Consider the following 25,265-nt stretch of genomic DNA (forward strand, 5'->3'; position numbering starts at 1 on the left):
ATGAACAAGAGCAAGTTTAAAATAAGAAAACCCCTGACGCGGCGTTTCACATACGCTTCCTCAGAGGGGGTTACGCGAGGCGGCAAATGTTCATGTTTTTATTGGTTTCATGTTAACGCCTATTTTTTCAAATGAATGTAGAAATACTTGCTATTGGTTAGACCAGATATCCATCAAGACCGGCTAAATTCTCTTTTTCTATTGGTAAGATTTTATGTCAATCGAAACTACATTGCATTACAGATGCTCCGTATGGATCTCTTTGACTGTTGCCACCGCAATTGTTTTGAAGCTCAGGCTTTTATCACTATTGTATAACAAACAATTATTTACTGTTATGTTGGCAATTATAACTGACATTGCTGATTTAAATTATGTGTTAACTGTGTATGAGAGATTTGTACTGGTTAAATGCCAGAAAAGAGTTAGGTGAAAAATAGAAAAAAACTGTTGATAAAAAAATGACCAAAATGGAGAATAAAATATGATGGATAATAAAAGAAGTAATTCTAAAATGACAAAAAAGTGAAAGAAAGTGATATAGAATCGTGACATACGTGCAAAAAAGAGCATACAAAAAACCTGGGTGAAAATAAGAATAATTATTAAATACTAGATGTGAAATACTAAGGATCACTCCTTCTGATCTTGAATTTTTAAAGTGTGCTGTTGTGAGTCCTGGTGGGTTCCAAATTTACTTATACTCTATATTGGGTGTAATAATATCAATAAATTGTGTTTAATACTGGATATGAAATGCTTAGGGTCAATTCTACTGACTTTAAAAATGATGCCAGAGTGCTAGACATAGTGATATAGTAAATACTAATAGATTCGATTTTATTTAAGTGCACTATACAATGTACCATTTATCAGTAAGATTGCAGGATTATCCTAATATAAGAATTAAAAAATAACTAATGTAATCCACATTGGTTATCTTTATCTGTATTATAAGTTATATACATGATTTTGATATCTTAAATTACTTGTATTATGTAGGTTCTTGGATTTTAATTTATGACTTGTTCCAAAATATTTTGTTTTTATTATTTTAATTTTCATGATCCATTTCTTGAGTATAAATTATATTGCTTGTGTAATATTGCTATATGAAATATTGTAATACCTGTTATAGTATTATGACTTAATTTAAGTGTTGATATTGCCACTGGTGAAGAAAAAGGGTGTTTTAGTGAAATTGAGGTGAGTGCTAGTTGGACGGTGACATAGTGCCCTTGTTTATTTAGAACTTGTCCCAAAATTGTGTATTATGTGCTTATCAATTGATTTTTGCTGTTAATGAAATTCTATAATTTTAATATATGATTTATATTAAAATAAATTGCTGTATTGATTGTTCTTTGTCAGTTTATTATTTTTCCCTTGTGTGGATGTTTTTAATTCATACATTATTTGTATTAATTCTTGTATTTTTTACAGATATACGTTAAAATTATTGTAATCATTCAGACCATATGGTTTTACGCTCTGCAGAAGATGTATCCATCTACACTCCATTTTCAGAAGAGTTTGTTCTATATTTCCTCCTCTTATTCCTAGCTTAGCTTGTTGTAATACTGTAAATTTTAGCAATTGATCATTGCTATTATGTCTAAGGGAGAAATGTTTTGCCACGCTTGTTATAGTTCTTCCCTTTTCTAGGTCTTTATTTACATTGCGGATGTTCCTACTATGCTCCATAATTCTTGTTCTTATTTGTCTTGTAGTCATACCTACATAAAACATTTTGCATGGACATTGAAGAACATAAACTACTCCTATTGTAGTACAGGAATAGTGGGCTGAGAGTAGATGTTTTTTACCATATTTGTCTTGAATTTCTTTGATTTTCCATACTTTCGAGCATGTATTGCATGTTCCTCATTGGAAGATGCCTTTGGATTGACTTTCCTTTCTTGGTCTGTGGACATAATGGCTCTGGACTAGGGTGTCTTTTAGGTTTTTGGGTCTTTTATACCCGATTGATACTCTTTCACCTATTTGGCTGGCTAGCAGAGGATCGTTAAGTAGAATATGCCAGTTTTAATCTATTATTTTCGTCACTTGCTTCATTTGTGGATTGTATGTTGTAATTAGACGTTGTTTGTTATCAGTTTTTTCTGATTGGGTCTTAAAAGAGTGTTACAATCCATTTAGTTACTTGTGTGTTGGCTCTTTTGATTGAGCGTTTACTGTAGCCTCTATCTTCTAATCTGCTGCTAAGTTTTTTTGCTTCTTGTTTGTATACTTGAATATCAGAGCAATTTCTTCTCAGTTGTGTAAATTCACCTTTCGTAATTGCTTTTAGGGTACTGGGAGCATGTGAACTTGTTTGATGTAAAAGAGTATTCGTGGCTGTGGATTTCCTGTACAACGTTGTACTAACTTCTCCCAGTTGGTTTATTTGTATCTCTAGGTCTAGAAAATTGACCTTGCGATAGCTGTGTTCATAAGTTAATCTCAGATTTAAATTGTTGTCATTCAGGATATCCATAAATTTATTAAGTATGTCAATAGGTCCTTCCCAGATGAAAAGGATGTCATCTATATAGCGAATCCATAGATGGATGTGTTGCATGTATATGTCATTGGTGTCAGAGAAGACAGTGTTGTTCTCCCACCATCCCAAAAATAGATTTGCGTATGTGGGTGCACATGCCGTGCCCATGGCTGTGCCTTGGGTTTGTAGGTAGAAGTGGTCTTTGAATGTAAAATAGTTATGATGTAAAATAAAATGTAACAGTTGTTTTATTAGCTGATTATGATCCTGATTGTCAGTTACATTTGTTGCAAGGAAATAAGATATTGCTTTTTCTCCCAGATGGTGTTTGATACTCGTGTAGAGAGATTCCACATCTGCCGTTACTAGGATTGATTTTGGAGACAATGATAAGTTTTCAAGTTTTTGAAGTACCTCCATACTGTCTTTTACATACGATGGTAATGTATACAGGTATTCTCTAAGCCTTTGATCAATATATCAGCTTGGTTTCTCTGTGAGGCTATTGTTTCCAGAGATGATTGGATGTCCTGGTGGTTTATGTATGTCCTTATGTATCTTGGGAATAAGATAGAATGTTGCCATGGTTGGATATGGCTGTGTAAGGAAGAGTTTTTCTGTTTGAGTAATTAATTTGTCTTTATATGCTCTGTCAATTATTTTGTTGTATTTTTCCAAATACATTTGGGTGGGATTGCCAAAACGTTTTTTATAGCATTGCTGTTTATTGGCTTCTTCCAAATACATGTCTTTTTCCCAGAGGACTATGTTTCCACCCTTATCAGATGTTTTAATTATTGTATCCTGCCATGTTTGAATTTCTTGTAAGGCTTTTTGTTCTTTTCTAGTCAGATTGGACTGAGGCCTGAATTCAGGTAGCTGTTCAATTTTTTGGCATACTACTTCATTGAATATCTGTATTTGTGGTGACAGGTTGCTCGGAGGAATATATTTGGATTTGTTCTTTATTTTTTGTCTCCAATCTGTTATTTCCTGTGTACTGTCATGTATATTCTCATGTAATAATTCTTGTAAGTCATGCAGACTGCTATTGTCCAATCCTCTCCTAGTTCTCATTTACAAATGCGCAAGTAGCGTAAGAGTTGCGCATGCGCACTCCATCGCAATTCTTCCAAGCAGCGACCTCTTCTTTCTTCTTCCAGGAACAAGCTGGCATGGAGGGCGGAGCTGAAGACCGTTGACCGCGGAGCTGAAGACCGGCGACCCTGGAACTAAAGACCGACGACCCTGGAACTGAAGACCGTCGACCGTGGAGCCATGGAGCGTGGAGGATCCTCTTCGTACGATCTCCGCCGTACACTGAATAGTGAATTTAAGGTACGCAATTAAAGATGGCGTCCCTTGAATTCCTATTGGCTGATTTGATTTTTAAAATTCAAATCAGTTAATAGGATGAAAGCTACTGAAATCATATTGGCTAATTTGAACAGCTAATAAGATTTCAGTAGCTCTCATCCTATTGGCTGATTTGATTCTTCAAATTCAAATTAGCCAATAGGATGAGAGCTACTGAAATCTTATTAGCTGTTCAAATTAGTCAATAGGATTTCAGTAGCTTTCATCCTATTAACTGTTTTGAATTTTAAAAATCAAATCAGCCAATATGAATTCAAGGGACGACATCTTTAATCGCATACCTTGAATTCACTATTCAGTGTACGGCGGCGATCGAAAGAAGAGGATCCTCCACGCTCCATGGCTCCGCGGTCGCCGGTCTTCAGTTCTGCCGTCGCCGGTGTTCAGTTCCGCGGTCACTGGTCTTCAGTTCCGCTGTCCTGGATGAAGAAAGAAGAGGTCCCCGCTTGGAAGAAGATGTCGGACGCTTGGAAGAAGACTTCAACGCCTATAAGAGGACCTTCTCCGCCGGACGTCAGCAACCGTGAGTAACAACCTGGGGGTTAGACTTAGGTGGGTTTTTTTAAGATTAGGGATGGGCAGCAAAAGAGCTGAATACCCTTTAAGGGCATTGCCCATACAAATGCCCTTTTTAGGGTAATTTCTATTTTACAGGCAACTTTGTATTTATTTTAACTAGGCACAATAGTTATTAAATAGTTATTAACTATTTAATAAATACCTAGATAAAATAAATACAAATATACCTGTAAAATAAACCCTTACCTAAGTTACAATTACACCTAACACTACTCTATAATTAAATTAATTTCCTAAACTACCTAAAATTAAATACAATTAAATTAAATAAACTAAATTACGAAAAAAACAAAACACTAAATTACAGAAAATAAAAAAGAAATTACAATATTTTAAACTAATTACACCTAATCTAATCCCCCTAATAAAATAAAAAAGCCCCCAAAAATAATAAAATTCCCTACCCTACACTAAATTACAAATAACCCTTAAAAGGGCCTTTTGCGGGGCATTGCCCCAAAGTAATCAGCTCTTTTACCAGCCCTTAAAAGGGCTTTTTGTGGGGCATTGCCCCAAAGTAATCAGCTCTTTTACCTGTAAAAAAAAGAAATACAATACCCCCAACATTAAAACCCACTACCCACATACCCCTACTCTAAAACCCACCCAATCCCCCCTTAAAAAACATAATTCTAACACCCTGAAGATCACCCTACCTTGAGCCGTCTTCACCCAGCCGGGCCGAACTCTTCATCCAATCCGGCAAGAAGAGGTCCTCCAGAGGGTCAGAAGTCTTCATCCTATCCGGGCAGAAGAGGACATCCAGACCAGAAGAAATCTTCATCCAAGCGGCATCTTCTTTCTTCATCCTTCCGGAGCGGAGCGGCACGATCTTGAAGACTTTTGACGCAAAACATCCTCCTTGCCCGACGACTAGACGACGAATTACAGTTCCTTTAAATGACGTCATCCAAGATGGCGTCCCTCGAATTCCGACTGGCTGATAGGATTCTATCAGCCAATCGGAATTAAGGTAGGAAAAATCCGATTGGCTGATTCAATCAGCCAATCGGATTGAAGTTCAATCCGATTGGCTGTTCCGATCCGCCAATAGAATGCAAGGGCAATCAGATTGGCTGATTGGATCAGCCAATCGGATTTTTCCTACCTTAATTCCAATTGGCTGATAGAACCCTATCAGCCAATCGGAATTCGAGGGACGCCATCTTGGATGACATCATTTAAAGGAACCGTCATTCGTTGTTGGGCAAGGAGGATGTTCCGCGTCAGAGGTCTTCAAGATGGTGCCGCTCCGCTCCGGAAGGATGAAGAAAGAAGATGCCGCTTGGATGAAGATTTCTTCCAGTCTCGATGTCCTCTTCTGCCCGGATAGGATGAAGACTTCGGACCCTCTGGAGGACCTCTTCTTGCCGGATTGGATGAAGAGTTCGGCCCGGCTGGGTGAAGACGGCTCAAGGTAGGGTGATCTTCAGGGGGTTAGTGTTATTTTTTTTAAGGGGGGATTGGGTGGGTTTTAGAGTAGGGGTATGTGGGTGGTGGGTTTTAATGTGGGCGGTATTGTATTTCTTTTTTTTACAGGTAAAAGAGTTGATTACTTTGGGGCAATGCCCCGCAAAAAGCCCTTTTAAGGGCTGGTAAAAGAGCTGATTACTTTGGGGCAATGCCCCGCAAAAGGCCCTTTAAAGGGCTATTTGTAATTTAGTGTAGGGTAGGGAATTTTATTATTTTGGGGGGCTTTTTTATTTTATGAGGGGGATTAGATTAGGTGTAATTAGTTTAAAATATTGTAATTTCTTTTTTATTTTCTGTAATTTAGTGTTTTTTTTTTTTCGTAATTTAGTTTATTTAATTTAATTGTATTTAATTGTAGGTAGTTTAGGTAATTAATTTAATTATAGAGTAGTGTTAGGTGTAATTGTAACTTAGGTTAGGGTTTATTTTACAGGTATATTTGTATTTATTGTATCTAGGTATTTATTAAATAGTTAATAACTATTTAATAACTATTGTGCCTAGTTAAAATAAATACAAAGTTGCCTGTAAAATAAAAATAAATCCTAAAGTAGCTACAATGTAACTATTAGTTATATTGTAGCTATATTAGGGTTTATTTTACAACTAAGTATTTAGTTTTAAATAGGAATAATTTATTTAATTATAGTAATTTTAGGGGTTAATAAAGTTTAACTAGTGTTTGCGAGGCGGGAGTGCGGCGGTTTAGGAGTTAATACATTTATTATAGTGGAGGCGATGTCCGGTCGGCAGATTAGGGGTTAATAATTGTAGGTAGGTGGCGGCAACGTTGGGGGTGGCAGATTAGGGGTTAATAAATATAATGTAGGTGTCGGCGATGTTAGGGGCAGCAGATTAGGGGTTCATAGGTATAATGTAGATGGTGGCGGTGTCTGGAGCGGCAGGTTAGGGGTTAATAATATAATGCAGGTGGCAAGGATGTCGGGGGCGGCAGATTAGGGGTTAATAATTGTAAGGTTAGGGGTGTTTAGACTCGGGGCTCATGTTAGGGTGTTAGGTGTAGACTTAAAAAGTATTTCCCCATAGGAAACAATGGGGTTGCGTTAGGAGCTGAACGCTGCTTTTTTGCAGGTGTTAGGTTTTTTTTCAGCCAGCTCAGCCCCATTGTTTCCTATGGGGAAATCGTGCACGAGCACGTTTTAGCCAGCTTACCGCTACCGTAAGCAACGCTGGTATTACAGGGAGAAGTGCCACTAAATTTGCTCAACGCTCACTTTTCTGAGGCTAACGCAGCCATTCAGAAAACTTGTAATACCAGCGTTGTTTAAAGTGTGCGCTGGAAAAAAAAGGCTCGTTAGCAACGCAAGTTTTTAACAACAAAACTTGTAATCTAGCCGATAGTTTTGTCCCAGTCAGCAATATACAATACATTATACTGCACCCAAGTCATTTATCCCTTTTGCTTCCTGGTAAGGTATTTTTTATTACCATATAATTATTTAAGTGGTTTCTGTTCCTACACATCTGTCAATGCATATTATACTTCAAATACTTTATAAAGTGCATGTGTATCATATTTATACGTTAGCCATAGTGTGAGTTTGAAGGTTGGACAACTGTAATCAAAACAAAAACAGAGGCGCCACATGTGTAGGTCAATGGATACCACAAAAACCAAACTGGAGAAGATACAGGGTACTCACAAACGTAAAGGCACTCTCTTGTGCCTATTAGAAGCAGGCTGGTATTCAATCAGCAAACCAGCTGGCTGTATAAAGGAATCCCCGTCGTGGTGTCTTGAAGCAGTGGATCTCCTGAGCGGCAACCCTTGCCTAGATAGCTTCCTAGGCATCCCCTTTGTTCAGAAATAGCAGACATATATGGCTTTGGCGTTGCTTTCTGTTAATTAGAAGGTCGCTAAATGCTGCTGCGCATCACACGTGTATTATGGCTAGCAGTAAAGGGGTTAATTAGGTAGCTTGTAGGGAGCTTGCAGGGTTAATTTTAGCTTTAGTGTAGAGATCAGCCTCCCACCTGAAACATCAGACCCCCTGATCCCTCCCAAACAGCTCTCTTGACTCCCCCACCCCACAATTGTTCCCGCCATCTTAAGTACTGGCAGAAAGTCAGTCAGTACTAAAATAAAAAGTATATTTGTTTTTTTGTTTTTTGTTTTTTTATAGCATATTTACATATGCTGCTGTATAGAATCCCCCCTTAGCTCCCAACCTCACGGATCCCCCATCAAACAGTTCTCTAACCCTCCCCCGCTAGCTTAATGGGCGCCATCTTGGGTACTGGCAGCTGTCTGCCAGTACCCAGTTTAGTAAAAAAAAAAAAATGCTTTTATTGTTTTGCCTTTTTAGCTATTTTCTGTAGTGTAGCTTCCCCCCACCCCTCCCAGAACCCTTCGATTGTTTATGAAATTAAAATCCCCCCGTTTTCTCCTAATTTTGTATTACATTTTTCTGTAGTGTAGCAGTTCCCACCCGCTCCCGCCCTGTGCACGCGCCCGCCCGCCGCCCCCCATGCACGCGCGCGCATCCGTGCGCGCCCCCGGACACTGCCGCCTCCGATCTGGCCTCCGATCCCACCCCCCTCCACATCACAGGCCCTTGGCAGGCTGCCCACCCGCCTCCCTGCCTTGCTCCCACCCACCAACGACGCTCCAGTGCAGAGAGAGCCACAGAGTGGCTCTCTCTGCATCGGAGGCTTGTAAAGGGGTATTGCAGGATGCCTCCATATCGAGGAATCACTGCAATACCCTCAGAGCTGCTGGAAGCGATCGCAATCGCTTCCAGCACTCTGTTAGACAACTGACGTACCAGGTACGTCTATTGTCATTAACTGCTTGTTAATGCATGACGTACCTGGTACGTCAGTTGTCATTAAGGGGTTAATTTTGGGGGGGTATTGTATTTCTTTTTTTTACAGGTAAAAGAGTTGATTGCTTTGGGGCAATTCCCCGCAAAAAGCCCTTTTAAGGGCTGGTAAAAGAGCTGATTACTTTGGGGCAATGCCCCGCAAAAGGCCCTTTTAAGGGCTATTTGTAATTTAGTGTAGGGTAGGGAATTTGATTATTTTGGGGGGCTTTTTTATTTTATTAGGGGGATTAGATTAGGTGTAATTAGTTTAAAATATTGTAATTTCTTTTTTATTTTCTGTAATTTAGTGGTTTTTTTTTTCGTAATTTAGTTTATTTTATTTAATTGTATTTAATTGTAGGTAATTTAGGTAATTCATTTAATTATAGAGTAGTGTTAGGTGTAATTGTAACTTAGGTTAGGGTTTATTTTACAGGTATATTTGTATTTATTTTATCTAGGTATTTATTAAATAGTTAATAACTATTTAATAACTATTGTGCCTAGTTAAAATAAACACAAAGTTGCCTGTAAAATAAAAATAAATCCTAAAACAGCTACAATGTAACTATTAGTTATATTGTAGCTATATTAGGGTTTATTTTACAGGTAAGTATTTAATTTTAAATAGGAATAATTTATTTAATTATAGTAATTTTATTTAGATTTATTAAAAATAGATTTAAGTTAGGGGGGTGTTAGGGTTAGACTTAGGTTTAGGGGTTAATACATTTATTATAGTAGTGGTGACGTTGGGGTTTGGCAGATTAGGGGTTAATAATTGTAAGTAGGTGTCGGCAACGTTGGGGGGCAGATTAGGGGTTAATAAAGTTTAACTAGTGTTTGCGAGGCGGGAGTGCAGCGGTTAAGGGGTTAATACATTTATTATAGTGGCGGCGATGTCCAGTCGGCAGATTAGGGGTTAATAATTGTAGGTAGGTAGCGGCAACGTTGGGGGTGGCAGATTAGGGGTTAATAAATATAATGTAGGTGTCGGCGATGTTAGGGGCAGCAGATTAGGGGTTCATAGGTATAATGTAGATGGCGGCGGTGTCCGGAGCGGCAGGTTAGGGGTTAATAATATAATGCAGGTGGCAAGGATGTCGGGGGCGGCAGATTAGGGGTTAATAATTGCAAGGTTAGGGGTGTTAGGTGTAGACTTAGAAAGTATTTCCCCATAGGAAGCAATGGGGCTGCGTTAGGAGCTGAACGCTGCTTTTTTGCAGGTGTTAGGTTTTTTTGCAGCTCAAACTGCCCCATTGTTTCCTATGGGGAAATCGTGCACGAGCACGTTTTAGCCAGCTTACCGCTACCATAAGCAACGCTGCTATTACAGGGAGAAGTGCCACTAAATTTGCTCAACGCTCACTTTTCTGAGGCTAACGCAGCCATTCAGAAAACTTGTAATACCAGCGTTGTTCAAAGTGTGCGCTGGAAAAAAAAGGCTCGTTAGCAACGCAAGTTTTTAACAACAAAACTTGTAATCTAGCCGATAGTTTTGTCCCAGTCAGCAATATACAATACATTATACTGCACCCAAGTCATTTATCCCTTTTGCTTCCTGGTAAGGTATTTTTTATTACCATATAATTATTTAAGTGGTTTCTGGTCCTACACATCTGTCAATGCATATTATACTTCAAATACTTTATAAAGTGCATGTGTATCATATTTATACGTTAGCCATAGTTTGAGTTTGAAGGTTGCAAGACTATTTAGTTTTATTTGTTAATACTGTGTTAACAGTTTGAAGGATACTCAGATACATCTTTGTTATTCCACAGTAGGGACGACCAAGCTTCTTAAAACCTCCCTGGTGCATATTGGGGCAGAAGACTATCATTTTAATAATATTCACCTGCAATACTATAAAAGCCCCCTCTTCTACTGAAACTCTCCATTGTGTCCAGTTGTGCAGGTAGTCACTATCTTTGTCTACCAACAGCTAAAACTCCCCTGTGGCCATTGAAGGTGATCAACATCTTCCAGAGATGTATGTCCCTGTTGTTGCTGAGACATAGGCTACATAAGTGTGACCCCACCCAACAAGGAATGAGGAGGTGTCTAGTCAGGTTTTAAATGTAGTTCATATCATCATTTAATATGTAATGAAATCACCACACAGCAATTGCATCACCCAGTACCTTGCCATTTACCACCTTAAAAAGAAGCAAGAGCGATAGCTCACGTAATCTCTAAAACCAGGTGGTTAAAGATTGGAAACTGTAGCAGAAAAGACAAAGTGAGGGTTTGTGTGATAAAACAGAAGCTGATGAATTTTCGTTAAAATAAAGGGTAAGTGTTCAAAAGCCAAATATACCCATGGTCCTCCTGTTGTGGGGAGCAAGGGGGCGGGGGTCTGGGGTAATTGAATCTTACTCTAGTTCTTCAGAGTGTGAGGATGTGGCTCCTCTTTCCCCAGGGTCCAGGGTAGGAGTATCCCTTTTGGGTACCCTAGGAGTGTGAGACCTTGGGAGCAGCCTGTACAGCTGACTGCAAGTTATGGAGGTCGTCCTGATGAGGTGTGTGGCATAATGATCGTCAATTTTTGTCCTCTGCAGGTGTGGCTATTGGTTTGCTAGAAAGAATGCAGAAGGAGGTACTGGCAGTGTCTGGAGGTGGGGACTGTGTCCCTACTCCTGGCGGATTTCTGGACTGAGACTATCTATATGGACCCCGATGATGGCCCAGAATTTAGTGAGGCCTCCAAATTGGCTGATGTGGTGAGTGCTGCTGCTCAGGTGGTTGGGGTTCTGGTGAGTAGCATGAGGGAGCATGGTATGATTAAAAGGATATCTGGTGCTACAGGCTCTGAGGCCTGGGTTGAATGGAGTGGGATAACTGGTAGGCCATCATTAGGCTAGGTCAGGGTTAGTAGGAATAGTAATCTGGGGTGCTTCCCTTATGGTAAGGGACATTTTCAGAAAAGAGATTGGGCAGATGATGGGCCCATGGCGGTGTTCCTGTACAGAAGAGGGGGAGTTCTAAGGCTGGTACTATTGGCCAGCTTGGGGAGGCAGTTTGGGAGAGATCATTGCCAGTGAACAGGGGGAAGTCACAGGTTGCTATATTGCAGATGCCGCAGAGGCAGCTTGGGAGCAGATAACGAGGATGAAGCAGAAGGCAGCAGCATTGGAGGGTAAGCAAGTTGGGGTTGTTGAGGGGGTGTGAGTAGTGTGATGTCTGAAGGGGTTAAGGTTTCTGTTAACCTTTTGGAAGGGTTGAGGGAATTTTTACAGTGGGTAGAGATGTCAATGCCTTCTTCGGGTACTCCTCCAGCTGCTAGGGCTTGGGTACCTTGAGCGGGTGGGAGTCAAGTGTCGGGCCTTGCCCACAGTACAGTCATAAGCCAGGTCAGTTCAGGCTAAGGTGAGGGAGCCAACAGCCTCCTTGCTCCTGGATGGGCTTAGGCTGTAGGCCAGGAAAAACTGGGCAGCCCTGAGCATAGGGTAGCAGACACTGCTATGTCTCTGTTCCATTGGTCCCTAAGCACTGCATTTGACCAATAAGACTAGAGAAAACATTTAGAGAAGGACAGTGTCTCTTTTAATTTTGCTATTTGGATGAGATTGCAGCAGCTCAACAAACTTATGGGGGGATGGCTTGGTTGACGTATGACAAACACTTTTGTCTGTGTCTGACCATCAAAGCTAAGATGAAATGGGATGACAAGGATATGGGGCTATGGTTGAAGGTAATGACACCGATCCAGGCTTCACAGCCTTCGATCAGCAGTTGTGGATTCAGCGCCCTACAATAAGGTATTTTGCTTTGCCTTTATGAGGGACAATGTAAGTGCAGTACCTCTTGCAAATTCCAGCATAAGTGTTTGGGTTGTGGAGGTAGTCACCCGTGTTCCACATACTTTAAGAGAGGCAAAACCACCAGAAAACCTAAGAAGTCTGAAAAAGTAGGTAACACTGGTCAGGGTGGAAAAGATGGAGCCCTAGCTAAGTCGGTACACTAGGAGAACAGATTGTAGGGATAGAGTGACTTTATTGTTACATGGTTTTTCTTTTGCTTTTCTTATCCCGTCAAAAGGGGGTTGTGAGCGTTTTTCTGGCAACCTAAAGTCTGCTTAGGAATGGCCTCAGGTGGTGTGCGCGAATATATATATTCCCACCAATGTTAAGTGCCCGGCTGATTCCTCCAGAAGTGAGATAAATAGTAAAAGTAACTTGAGGGCACTCCTGGGTCCTTTAAAAAAAATACTTTTTACTTCCTCCTTCATTAAAAGATTTGTCACACAACCATCAGCAAAGTCAATGTTTCGTCTTATTAATAAGCATTTTTCAAGACATCAAAAAAGTTTCAATGTTAGCTGACAGTAATTTAGTGTGCCATATTTAAATATTCAAATATGGAGATTCAAATATGACGCACTAAGTTTGTCTATCTATATATCTATACAAATGTGGCTGATAATAAAGGGTTCATAGCCTGACAGTGAGGCATTATATATAAATAATTTGTACCTCTAGGCCTATGCATGAAACTGGTTGATTATCACTAAGCTACATTCACTCTAACAAGAGAACTACCTACTGTCTTACTGTATTCTTCCCGTGTTGTAAAGAAGACATAACTATTACAAGTATGTAAAAGCTACAGAACACTAATCATGACAGCATTAAAGGGCCACTAAACCCCAAATTTTTCTTTCATGATTCAGAGAGAGAATACAATTTTAAACAACATTACAATTTACTTCTATTATCTAATTTGCTGCAATCTTTAGATATCATGTGTTAAAGAAATAGCAATGCACATTGGTGAGCCAATCACACGATGCATCTATGTGCAGCCACCAATCAGAAGCTACTGAGCCTATCTAGATATGCTTTTCAGGAAAGAATATCAAGAGAATGAAGCAAATTAGATGATATAAGTAAATTAGAAAGTTGTTTAAAATGGTATACTCTGTCTGAATCATGAAAGAAAAAATTTGGGTTTAATGTCCCTTTAAGGATAGCTGAAAAGTCTACAGATTGCTGCAATTCAGTTGTTTACCTGGTGCCATGTGTCTGCTTACATAACCAAACTCCATATCACATACGATTATTAAAAAGAAATGTAACCCCCCAAAAAATATTTTGTGATTTAAACAATTTAGAAAGAGCAGACAATTTAAAAAAAAAAGTTTTGTATTTACTTCTATTATCAAATTTGCATTGTCCCCATGTTATTTTTTGTTTAAAAAATATCTAGGAAGGTGTCTGGAGTACTACATGGTAGAAAATAGCGCTGCCATCTAGTGCTCCTGCATATGGGTAACATTCTTGCAAATCTTCTGCCATATAGTGGTCCAGAAACGTGCACACTCCTGAGCTTACGTCCATGCTTTTCAAAAAAAGACACCAAGATAACAAAGAAAATGTAATAGAAGTAAATTAGAAAATTGTTTAAAACTGTGTGCTCTACCAGAATAATTTTGGGTTTTATGTTCTTTTAAGTTAATATTTATTTTTATAACATGTGATGTCACTGTTTCAACCTGTTTTGTTCTTTTCTGGTTTGCTAAGTTACAATTTATTGATTTTGGAGCTATAAGAGCTGAATCATCCACAATGGGATTTAAATTTGGAAAATGGTCTGTTCAGCTATTTCATCCAAACAAAATTCACTACAAGAACTACTGAAAAAAATGTCAAAGTCAAAGTTTAGTGGCATATATAAAATTAGTAGTACTGTGATCTATAACATATTTTGGAGTGAAAAACATGTTACGTGATACTGAAACACATCCGCTATACAATTTTAATAAACCCAAAATATAATTCTGAGTTATAATTATCATTTGCCACAAATACATAAAAAAGTTCTTAACTTTGTTAAAAAAAAATGTATTTCAAGGGTAGAAACTTACTAAAAACATTGTTTTCCAAAAAAAGCCCTAAACAAATCCCAGCACATGATTAAAATCCTGAGACCTCAACCGTCTCCAAAGAAAACCATTACCCCTAACCATTTTCTTCTGGGAAACTTTCTGTGGGAAATATAACATAAAAAGCCTCAGTATGTAGGCCAGCAGCATAGATTTAACCCATGAGCCAACTGGATGTAGGTACTATGTCACTATGGGCATCCGGAGGGGGGCAACTGAACCCCCTGGAATTTTGCTCTGAGTAAAATGTCAGGCACAGCTAGATTAAAACTATCTCTTTTATTTTGCTTTTAATTCAGTTGTGTGGTTGCCAGAGAGTGTCAGATTTACTGTGTTGTGTTAATATTACTAATAGCAGATGTCTGTGAGTGCCCAGGGCTGTGAGTTTTGCAGGGTCATGAGATGTGTACCTGGTCTGGGTTCAGAGTGCTAGAGAACTGTTTGGGTACCAGTCAGGTGGGAGGGTGAGGATGGATCTACACTACAGAAATATAACAAAATAATAATAATAAATACCCTAAACTGCAAACTGGCAGACTGTCTGCCAGTACATAAGGGGTGGGGGAGGAGGGAAGAGAGCTGTTTGGGAGGGATCAGGGGGTAGGAGGTGTCATGTGGGTGGGTAACCCCTACACTAGCACAAATATTAACCTTTGACTACCAGGAATTTCAGAAGTGTGGTGCGCAGCTGCAATGAGTGGACTTCTAATTGCCAAAAACCAATGCATGTCTGCTATTTCTCAAAAAAGGGGATCGGAGAGAAGCTTTTAAAAACCATTTGTCTTATGACTGCAGCATTTGTGTGTAAATAATTTCAGTGAGAAAACCAAAGTTTACGAAAAAGTTATTTTTTTTTGTAAATACTGCCAGTCAAAGGCCTTCAACTCAATTGCAGCAGCACGGGAGGGCACTGATAGATTTCAATAGAACATAATATACTTATACACTTAAAATTGGCTATACCATCCTCTTGTCGTCACATAAACAAAATCTGCACATAAGGGGCTACTGGCTGCAACTTATAAGAAGTATAAAAAAAGCTAAAATATAAGTTTTAACACCATGAGGCCTAGTTATCAAGCCGTCAACCTCAAATACGCTGGAATTCCGCAGCGTATTTGTGGCGAGGCTGATTCGCCTAAGTTATCAAGCCCTGCTGCCCGGCAAAAGTAGAATTTTGTGACGTAAGCTTCGATCCGCCGGACTCAGTCCGACACAGATCGATTCTTACGTCACTCCAGATGTTCCGAACGCAAGTTCGGCATAATCTGACTACTTTTGCTAGTTATCAAATGACTAGCAGGTACGCTCGGCACTTTTCCAACCCAGCGTACCTGGTTTTCAATCCACCGCCCTGGAGGCGGCGGATCCCATAGGAATCAATGGGAGTCTGACCATAGCGAAAGCTCATGTTCGCTGCTGCCCGACATCCCATTGATTCCTATGGGAAACGTCTGCACCTAACACCCTAACATGTACCCCGAGTCTAAACACCCCTAATCTGCCCCCCTACACCGCTGCAACTAAATAAATGTATTACCCCCTAAACCGCCGCCCCTGGAGCCCGCCACAACTATAATAAACATGTTAACCCCTAAACCGCCGCTCCCGGAGCCCGCCGCCACTCTAATAAACTGATTAACCCCTAAAGCGCCGCTCCCGGACCCCGACGCCACCTACATAATACCTATTAACCCCTATCCTGACCCCCCTATACTGCCGCCACCTATAATAAATTTATTAACCCCTATCCTACCAATCCCGTACCCCGCCGCAACTAAATAAATTGTTTAACCCCTAAACCGCCGCTCCCGGACCCCGCCGCCACCTATATTAAACTTATTAACCCCTAATCTGACCCCCCTACACCGTCGCCACCTATAATAAATTTATTAACCCCTATCCTGCCCCCCTATACCGCCGCCATCTATATTAAACTAATTAACCCCTAAACCTAAGTCTAACCCTAACCCTAACACCCCCCTAACTTAAATATTATTTTAATAAATCTAAATAAAATTACTCTTATTAACTAAATTAATCCTATTTAAAACTAAATACTTACCTATAAAATAAACCCTAATATAGATACAATATAACTAATAATTATATTGTAGCTATTTTAGGATTTATTTTTATTTTACAGGCAAATTTCAATTTATTTTAACTAGGTACAATAGCTATTAAATAGTTATTAACTATTTAATAGCTACCTAGTTAAAATAAAGACAAATTTACCTGTAAAATAAAAACTAACCTAAGTTACAATTACACCTAACACTACACTATCATTAACTAAATTATTCCTATTTAAAACTAAATACTTACCAGTAAAATAAACCCTAATATAGCTACAATGTAATTACATTGTAGCTATTTTAGGATTTATATTTATTTTACAGGTAACATTGTATTTATTTTAACTAGGTAGAATAGTTATTAAATAGTTATTAACTATTTAATAACTACCTAGCTAAAAGAAATACAAAATTATCTGTAAAATAAATCCTAACCTAAGTTACAATTAAACCTAACACTACACTATCATTTAATAAAATAAATTTATTAACTACAAATACCTACAATTAAATACAATTAAATAAACTAACTAAAGTACAAAAAATAAAAAAAACTAAGTTACAAAAAATAAAAAAATATTACAAGATTTTTAAGCTAATTACACCTAATCTAAGCCCCCTAATAAAATAACAAAGCCCCCCAAAATAACAAAATGCCCTACCCTATTCTAAATTACGAAAGTTAACAGCTCTATTACCTTACCAGCCCTTAAAAGGGCCTTTTGCGGGGCATGCCCCAAAGAAATCAGCTCTTTTGCATGTTAAAAAAAAAATACAACTCCCCCCAACATTAAAACCCACCACCCACATACCCCTACTCTAACCCACCCAATCCCCCCTTAACCTCTTAAGGACATATGACAGAATTTTTCCGTCATAAAACAATTGAGCAAACTGAACCCAATCCCCCCTTAAAAAAACCTAACACTACCCCCCCGAAGATCATCCTACCTTTAGCCGTCTTCAGTCAGCCGACCACCGATGGAACAGAAGAGGACATCCGCAGCGGCCGAAGTCTTCATCCAAGGGGCGCTGAAGAGGTCTTCCATCCGATAGAAGTCTTCATCCAGGAGGGGTCTTCAATCTTCATCCATCCGGAGCGGAGCCATCTTCAAAGCAGCCGACGCGGAACCATCTTCATCCACCGACGCCTACTCGCCGAATGAATATTCCTTTAAGTGACGTCATCCAAGATGGCGTCCCTCGAATTCCGATTGGCTGATAGGATTCTATCAGCCAATCGGAATTAAGGTAGGAAAAATCTGATTGGTTGATCCAATCAGCCAATCAGATTGAGCTTGCATTCTATTGGCTGATCGGAACAGCCAATAGAATGCAAGCTCAATCTGATTGGCTGATTGGATCAGCCAATCAGATTTTTCCTACCTTAATTCCGATTGGCTGATAGAATCCTATCAGCCAATCGGAATTCGAGGGACGCCATCTTGGATGACGTCACTTAAAGGAATATTCATTCGGCGAGTAGGCGTCGGTGGATGAAGATGGCTCCGCATCGGCTGCTTTGAAGATGGCTCCGCTCCGCTCTGGATGGATGAAGATTGAAGACCCCGTCTGGATGAAGACTTCTATCAGATGGAAGACCTCTTCAGCGCCCCTTGGATGAAGACTTCAGCCGCTGCGGATGTCCTCTTCTGTTCCATCGGTGGTCGGCTGGCTGAAGACGGCTAAAGGTAGGATGATCTTCAGGGGGGTAGTGTTAGGTTTTTTAACCCTTTAAGGACACAGCTTTCAGTTTGCTCAATTGTTTTATGACGGAAAAATTCTGTCATATGTCCTTAAGAGGTTAAGGGGGGATTGGGTGGGTTAGAGTAGGGGTATGTGGGTGGTGGGTTTTAATGTTGGGGGGAGTTGTATTTTTTTTTTAACATGCAAAAGAGCTGATTTCTTTGGGGCATGCCCCGCAAAAGGCCCTTTTAAGGGCTGGTAAGGTAATAGAGCTGTTAACTTTCGTAATTTAGAATAGGGTAGGGCATTTTGTTATTTTGGGGGGCTTTGTTATTTTATTAGGGGGCTTAGATTAGGTGTAATTAGCTTAAAAATCTTGTAATATTTTTTTATTTTTTGTAACTTAGTTTTTTTTATTTTTTGTACTTTAGTTAGTTTATTGAATTGTATTTAATTGTAGGTATTTGTAGTTAATTAATTTATTTTATTAAATGATAGTGTAGTGTTAGGTTTAATTGTAAAATAGGTTAGGATTTATTTTACAGATAATTTTGTATTTCTTTTAGCTAGGTAGTTATTAAATAGTTAATAACTATTTAATAACTATTCTACCTAGTTAAAATAAATACAAAGTTACCTGTAAAATAAATATAAATCCTAAAATAGCTACAATGTAATTATTAATTATATTGTAGCTATCTTAGGGTTTATTTTACAGGTAAGTATTTAGTTTTAAATAGGAATAATTTAGTTAATGATAGTGTAGTGTTAGGTGTAATTGTAACTTAGGTTAGTTTTTATTTTACAGGTAAATTTGTCTTTATTTTAACTAGGTAGCTATTAAATAGTTAATAACTATTTAATAGCTATTGTACCTAGTTAAAATAAATACAAAGTTGCCTGTAAAATAAAAAGAAATCCTAAAATAGCTACAATATAATTATTAGTAATATTGTAGCTATATTAGGGTTTATTTTATAGGTAAGTATTTCGTTTTAAATAAGATTAATTTAGTTAATAAGAGTAATTTTATTTAGATTTATTAAAATAATATTTAAGTTAGGGGGGTGTTAGGGTTAGACTTAGGTTTAGGGGTTAATAATTTTATTATAGGTTGCGGCGGTATAGGGGGGGCAGGATAGGGGTTAATAAATTTATTATAGGTGGTGACGGTGTAGGGGGTAGATTAGGGGTTAATAAGTTTAATATAGGTTGCGGCGGGGTACGGGAGCGGCGGTTTAGGGGTTAAACAATTTATTTAGTTGCGGCGGGGTACGGGATCAGCAGAATAGGGGTTAATAAATTTATTATAGGTGGCGGCAGTATGGGGGGGCAGGATAGGGGTTAATAGGTATTATGTAGCTGGCAGCGGGGTCCGGGAGCGGCGCATTAGTGGTTAATCAGTTTATTAGAGTGGCGGTGGGCTCAGGGAGCGGCGGTTTAGGGGTTAATACATTTATTATAGTTGCGGCGGGGTCTAGGATCGGCGGTTTAGGGGTTAATAACTTTATTTAGTTGCGGGGGGCTCCCGGGCGCCGGTATAGGGGGTAGAACAGTGTAGTTTAGTGTGGGTGCTTAGTGACAGCTTATCAATAAAGCTGGGAAAAAGCCGAAGAGCAGCGAGATCGGATGAATGATAACTATCACAATCCGCTGCTCATCGCCCCGTACTTGGTGCGCGGCTTTTTGACAGCTTTTTTGATAACTTTGGCGAGCTTATTCAGGTCCACGGCGGCGATGGTAGGCGAGCTTAGGCGGGCGTATTGGGCTGGCGAAGGCAGGTAAGTAGACACGTTGATAACTAGAGGCCCATAGGCGGTCGTTCAGATGCGCACATACATGATCCAGAAATATTGCAGGTCTTACCAATGTTGGCAAGACTGCGCTTTATCTGTATGGCTCTGGAAGTGAGCAAACAGCTCTAGCACAGCTTTGCTGCTGTCGGCGAAGCTGCGCTAGTAAAACCTTTAATGACAGGGTACAGTGTAGGTTGGTTGTTAAGGAGTAAAAATGTGTCACATTTGCTTTTTTATTACTGGAATGTTTAATATCCATTTAAACACTAATAGGCATAAACATATTAAATTATTCAACACATTTAGTTCTATGCTTTGAGCAGTTGCCTCAGTTGCATGCACCAAATAATGCCATGTAGCCATTTCAGCATTTAATACAAGCCCTAAAGGTCACAGTAATTGCATGAAGAAAGCTAGCAGAAAGGTGCACACTAATACAAATCACATAGCAACCACAACAGATTAGAAACCAGAAGAGAACATGCTAACCTTGGGGACTTTGGTGTATTAATGGAATTTCACATGGAATTATCCATAAAGCTAGCAGTCTTTGGTGTATCCATTTTTTTGAAAGAGAGATGCAATTGCTTCTATTATTTTAAAGTGAATATAAATTTTGATGCTAAAGTGCACGGTTTTTAAAAATTTGATTAAAAACAGGGGCACTTTAATTCATCAAAATTTACATTTCACTCCTGTTGTGAAAAAAAAACCTACCTTTTAAACTTGACAGCAGCTCCAGCTTCCTCTGGTCGTCGCAAGCCATTTCTGATGTCAGAAATGATGGATAGGTCATCCTCCAATCACAGCTTCCCCTGGGGGAATCAGTGTCTGATTCAAAGCCGTGATTGGAGGAAGCCTGATTCCACATTTTAGACCCAGGAAGAGGCTTTGCAACGGGTGGAGGAAGCTGGAGCTGCTGTCAAGATAAAAAGGTAACTTTTTTTTCACAACAGGAGTGAAATGTAAATTTTGATGAATTAAAGTGCCCCTGTTTTTAATCAAATTTTTAAAAACTGGGCACTTTAGCATCAAAATTTACATTCACTTTAAAGGGACACTGAACCCAATTTTTTTTCTTTCGTGATTCAGATAGAGCATGAAATTTTAAGCAACTTTCTAATTTACTCCTATTATCAAATTTTCTTCATTCTCTTGGTATTTTTATTTGAAATGCAAGAATGTAAGTTTGCCGGCCCATTTTTGGTGAACAACCTGGGTTGTTCTTGCTGATTGGTGGATAAATTCATCCACCAATAAAAAAGTGCTGTCCAGAGTCAGAACCAATAAAAAAGTTTAGATGCCTTCTTTTTCAACTAAAGATAGCAAGAGAATGAAGAAAATTGATAATAGGAGTAAATTAGAAACTTGCTTAAAATTGCATGCTCTATCTGAATTGTGAAAGAAAAAAATTGGGTTCAGTATCCCTTTAAGCCTTACACAGTAAGACACACACAAAAAAATAAAGTCCAAAATAAACCATTCACACATTCCTGTTACTGCTGTTGATCCCATAGAAGTGATTTAAATTGTGCCTCAAAGCCAAAGGGGAAAAAATCCTTCTTGAATCCAAAGTGGAAATCATATTTCTCCTTGGATCAACAAGCTACTATACTGTCAATACTAATTGTAATATCTGTATATGCTGCTTTGCCAAAAAAAAGCATCTACTGAATTTACTAAAATTTCCATATCCTTTTTATTCTTTCTGTAAAGAATCCCTTGCACTCTGTCTCGTGTCCTCTGTACAGACCTACTGATGAGCAGGTGAGCTGATAATTATGGGCCCAGTACGTTTGTATAAGGTAATCAATCATTCATATCCTATCTTTCCCAGTGCAAATAACTGTAATCTCTACAGCTTTTCTTCATAATAGAAATCTTCTATTCTCGAGTCCTTATCAATTTTGTCACACTTCTCTGCACATTTTCTAGTTCTATAATATCCTTCTTAAAAAACGGTGCCTACAATTACACTGCATATTTAAGGTGTGGTCTTACCATTTATTTATAAAGAGGTAATATTATATTTTTGTCATGTGAATTTATATCCCTTTTTATATGTGACAGTATCTTACTGGCCTTCGCAACTGCCGGCTGACATTGCATCTTGTTGCTATGTTTGTAATTTACAAGTACTTCTGATTTAATGACATCCCTAACTCAACCCAATTTAGAATATAAGTTGCATATTTATGTTTTGCAGCCAACATGCATACATTTGCATTTATCTTAAAGGGACAGTAAACTTTAAAATTATTTTTCCCTTAATGTAGTTTAAATTACTTGCTATACCAGTCACAGAGTATAGAATGTATGAGAAATTGCATTTTCAGGTTTGTGTATATGAATTAGCTGGTTTTGTGCTTTTACACTCCAGCCTATTAAAATGGGTTGAGCTTGTAGGTAATATCAGATCTTATTATGTTATCACGTTGTGTACACATACTTGCTTCCTTATATCTGTTTGTAAACCAAAGCTCAATACTTCAAGAAAATGTAAAATTAACATTTTATTACATAACATTCATGCATCCCACTGGGATTGTAATTTATTCTGCTGACTGTGTTTACATAGGATTGTCAATAGTCTAGACTTCAATATAGATACTTTCAGTATAGGTGCGGATACCACAGGCTAAATCAGCTATTTCAAATGCCAAAATAAGGGTAAAGGAACTATTTGTAAACAATTTAATACACTCCAGCATGTAAAATGGATCATTGGGAACAATTTAAAGGGGAGAAATGAAACCCAATTTGTTTTTCTTTTTTGATTCAGATAGGGCATGCAGAAATTATTACATTTTCTTTGTTCCTTTACTATCCTTTGTTGAAAATCAGGGATGTAAGCTCAAGAGCGTGCACTTGTCTGGAGCATTATATGGCAGCAGTTTTACACAATTTTTTATCAATTTGCAAGAACACTAGATGGCAGCACTATTTCCTGCCATGTAGTGCTCTGAGTCTAGACACCAACCTAAGTATCTCTTCAACAAAGAATACCATGGAAACAAAGCAAACTTGATAATAGTACTAAATTGGAAACTTTTTAAAAATTGTATTCTCTTTCTGAATCAAACAATGCCCCTTTTAAGATTATTATGTGTATATTTGTCTGTTAACAAAGAAACTCCACATTTACTAGTATGTATTGTATTTAAGTTATTATTTTTATTGAAATCATTAAAATGCGTAATAAACAGTAATAGTCCTACCAGAACATAAACACATTTATTTCCATAATAAAAAATATACATTAATTTACCTATGTCTATCTATCTATCTATCTATCTATCTATCTATCTATCGCTCTGTCTATATACTGTATGTATAATACTTTATTTTAATATATTTACATGTGTTTTGTTATACTTTGTTAAAACTTTACTTCAGGTCTCCTGTTAGGCTAATCTTTTTAGCACTAATAGTCAAGAGATTTCGGCCTACACATTCCCTGGAAATTCTGTATTACTTTTCACTTGTAATACTAGCTTGTGTGGTATTCTGGGTGCAGGCCCCGTGATATTGATAGCACAATCTCAATATCAATAATGCTTGATTTGTAATCTAGGGCTGAATATTTACTTTAGCTGTATTAGGGCAAAAACAAAAAGAAATGAAGGGCACACAACTGTGTACCTCTTACCAAACCTCCTGCTACTCCCAGAGGTATGTGCACTTCAGAGTGACAAACAAGAATCTAGACCAAACAGCAAAATATAAATCTCTACTATATATAACAAGTGACCAATTCTGAGGCATTATATGAAACAGTAATGTGTCTGAGAATTTGCAGAATGCATATGCAGAAAATTGAATTTGAGATTTTCAGTAATTTGACTCCACATATTAGGACAATAAATGTATAAGTATTTATGTCAAAATAATAATATGGCTTTTCTAATAGATCATGTAGAGATATACAACTATCGCCTGCTATGAGTGGACCCTTGGGCTTTGGATAGTTGACACCTAGCTTGAAAACTTAGATATGTGAATAGGTACCAAAGCGCTTAACCTAACGGAGGCTGGGTCTGATAATGAATATAAAAATGTAAATATATCAATAGTTACATTAATACATTTATTCAAAATGGAATATATCAATTATTACATCAATACGTTAATAGTTAATACAAGTGGTTATTACAAGTATCATGGATCCATGTACTACCATACAATAAAATGCATAAAAATACTTTAAAAATACATGAAAAATACAATTAGATAAAATACAAATGCGGTTTCACTTAGACAATGGTCAAGGTGTAAGTGGTAATGGCCTGATGGCCTGAGGTATATGCAGTGTGCTTCCTAATACAATTGAGTTTGTTTAGGCAACTTCCATTGGCTCCTTCAACTATATGTAAAATAGTGGCAGAAATTCCAAAAGATTTTCCAACGTGTTGACAAAAGAAAATGAAATCTAAAAAGTATTGAAAACATGTTGATAAAGAAAAAAGAGATGTAAAAGAAAAGAAAAATGTGAAAAAAAGTATAAAATATAAAAATATGTTAGTGGGAAAAATATATAGCTGAAAAAATATATAGCTGAACCGTGCTATCAGAGGACCGTGATAACTTTTTAGGCGTGAAGAAATCCTTACGTTGGTGTAATAATCGTGGTTAGGAAAAATATAAATACATTCTTTTGAGTGTCCTTTTGGTGAAATTGCAAATAAATTAAATTCCCTAGAGGTGTATAGTCAGTTTGCTAATCTCCAGATCTGTGTGTGAGTAGTATGCTGCTCCTCTTGAAAAATATATAAGATCCTATGCAGTTTTCCTATAAGAAAAAAGCACAATAGTGTAGATGGTTTCAAATCAATGTCACAAATGAAAATAAGGCTTACCAGTTGTTAAGACTTAGACAACTGGTAAGCCTTTTTTCATTTGTGACCTTTTTTCATTTGTGACATTGATTTGAAACCTATACAGCTCTAGGAAATTGAACTTATTTGCAATTTGACCAAAAGGACACTCAAAAGAATGTATTTATATTTTTCCTAACCACAACTATTACACCAACGTAAGGATTTCTTCACGCCTAAAAAGTTATCA

General features: G+C 38.0%; 1 protein-coding gene across 3 annotated transcripts in view; it reads right to left on the bottom strand.

The window, feature by feature from the left end:
- The window catches only part of CLIP2 (CAP-Gly domain containing linker protein 2), a 278,140-nt gene that overhangs the window by 249,170 nt on the left and 3,705 nt on the right, over positions 1-25,265 (bottom strand). The window lies entirely within an intron of this gene.

The sequence above is a fragment of the Bombina bombina genome, chromosome 3 (assembly GCF_027579735.1).
Source record: "Bombina bombina isolate aBomBom1 chromosome 3, aBomBom1.pri, whole genome shotgun sequence".
Taxonomy (NCBI): domain Eukaryota; kingdom Metazoa; phylum Chordata; class Amphibia; order Anura; family Bombinatoridae; genus Bombina; species Bombina bombina.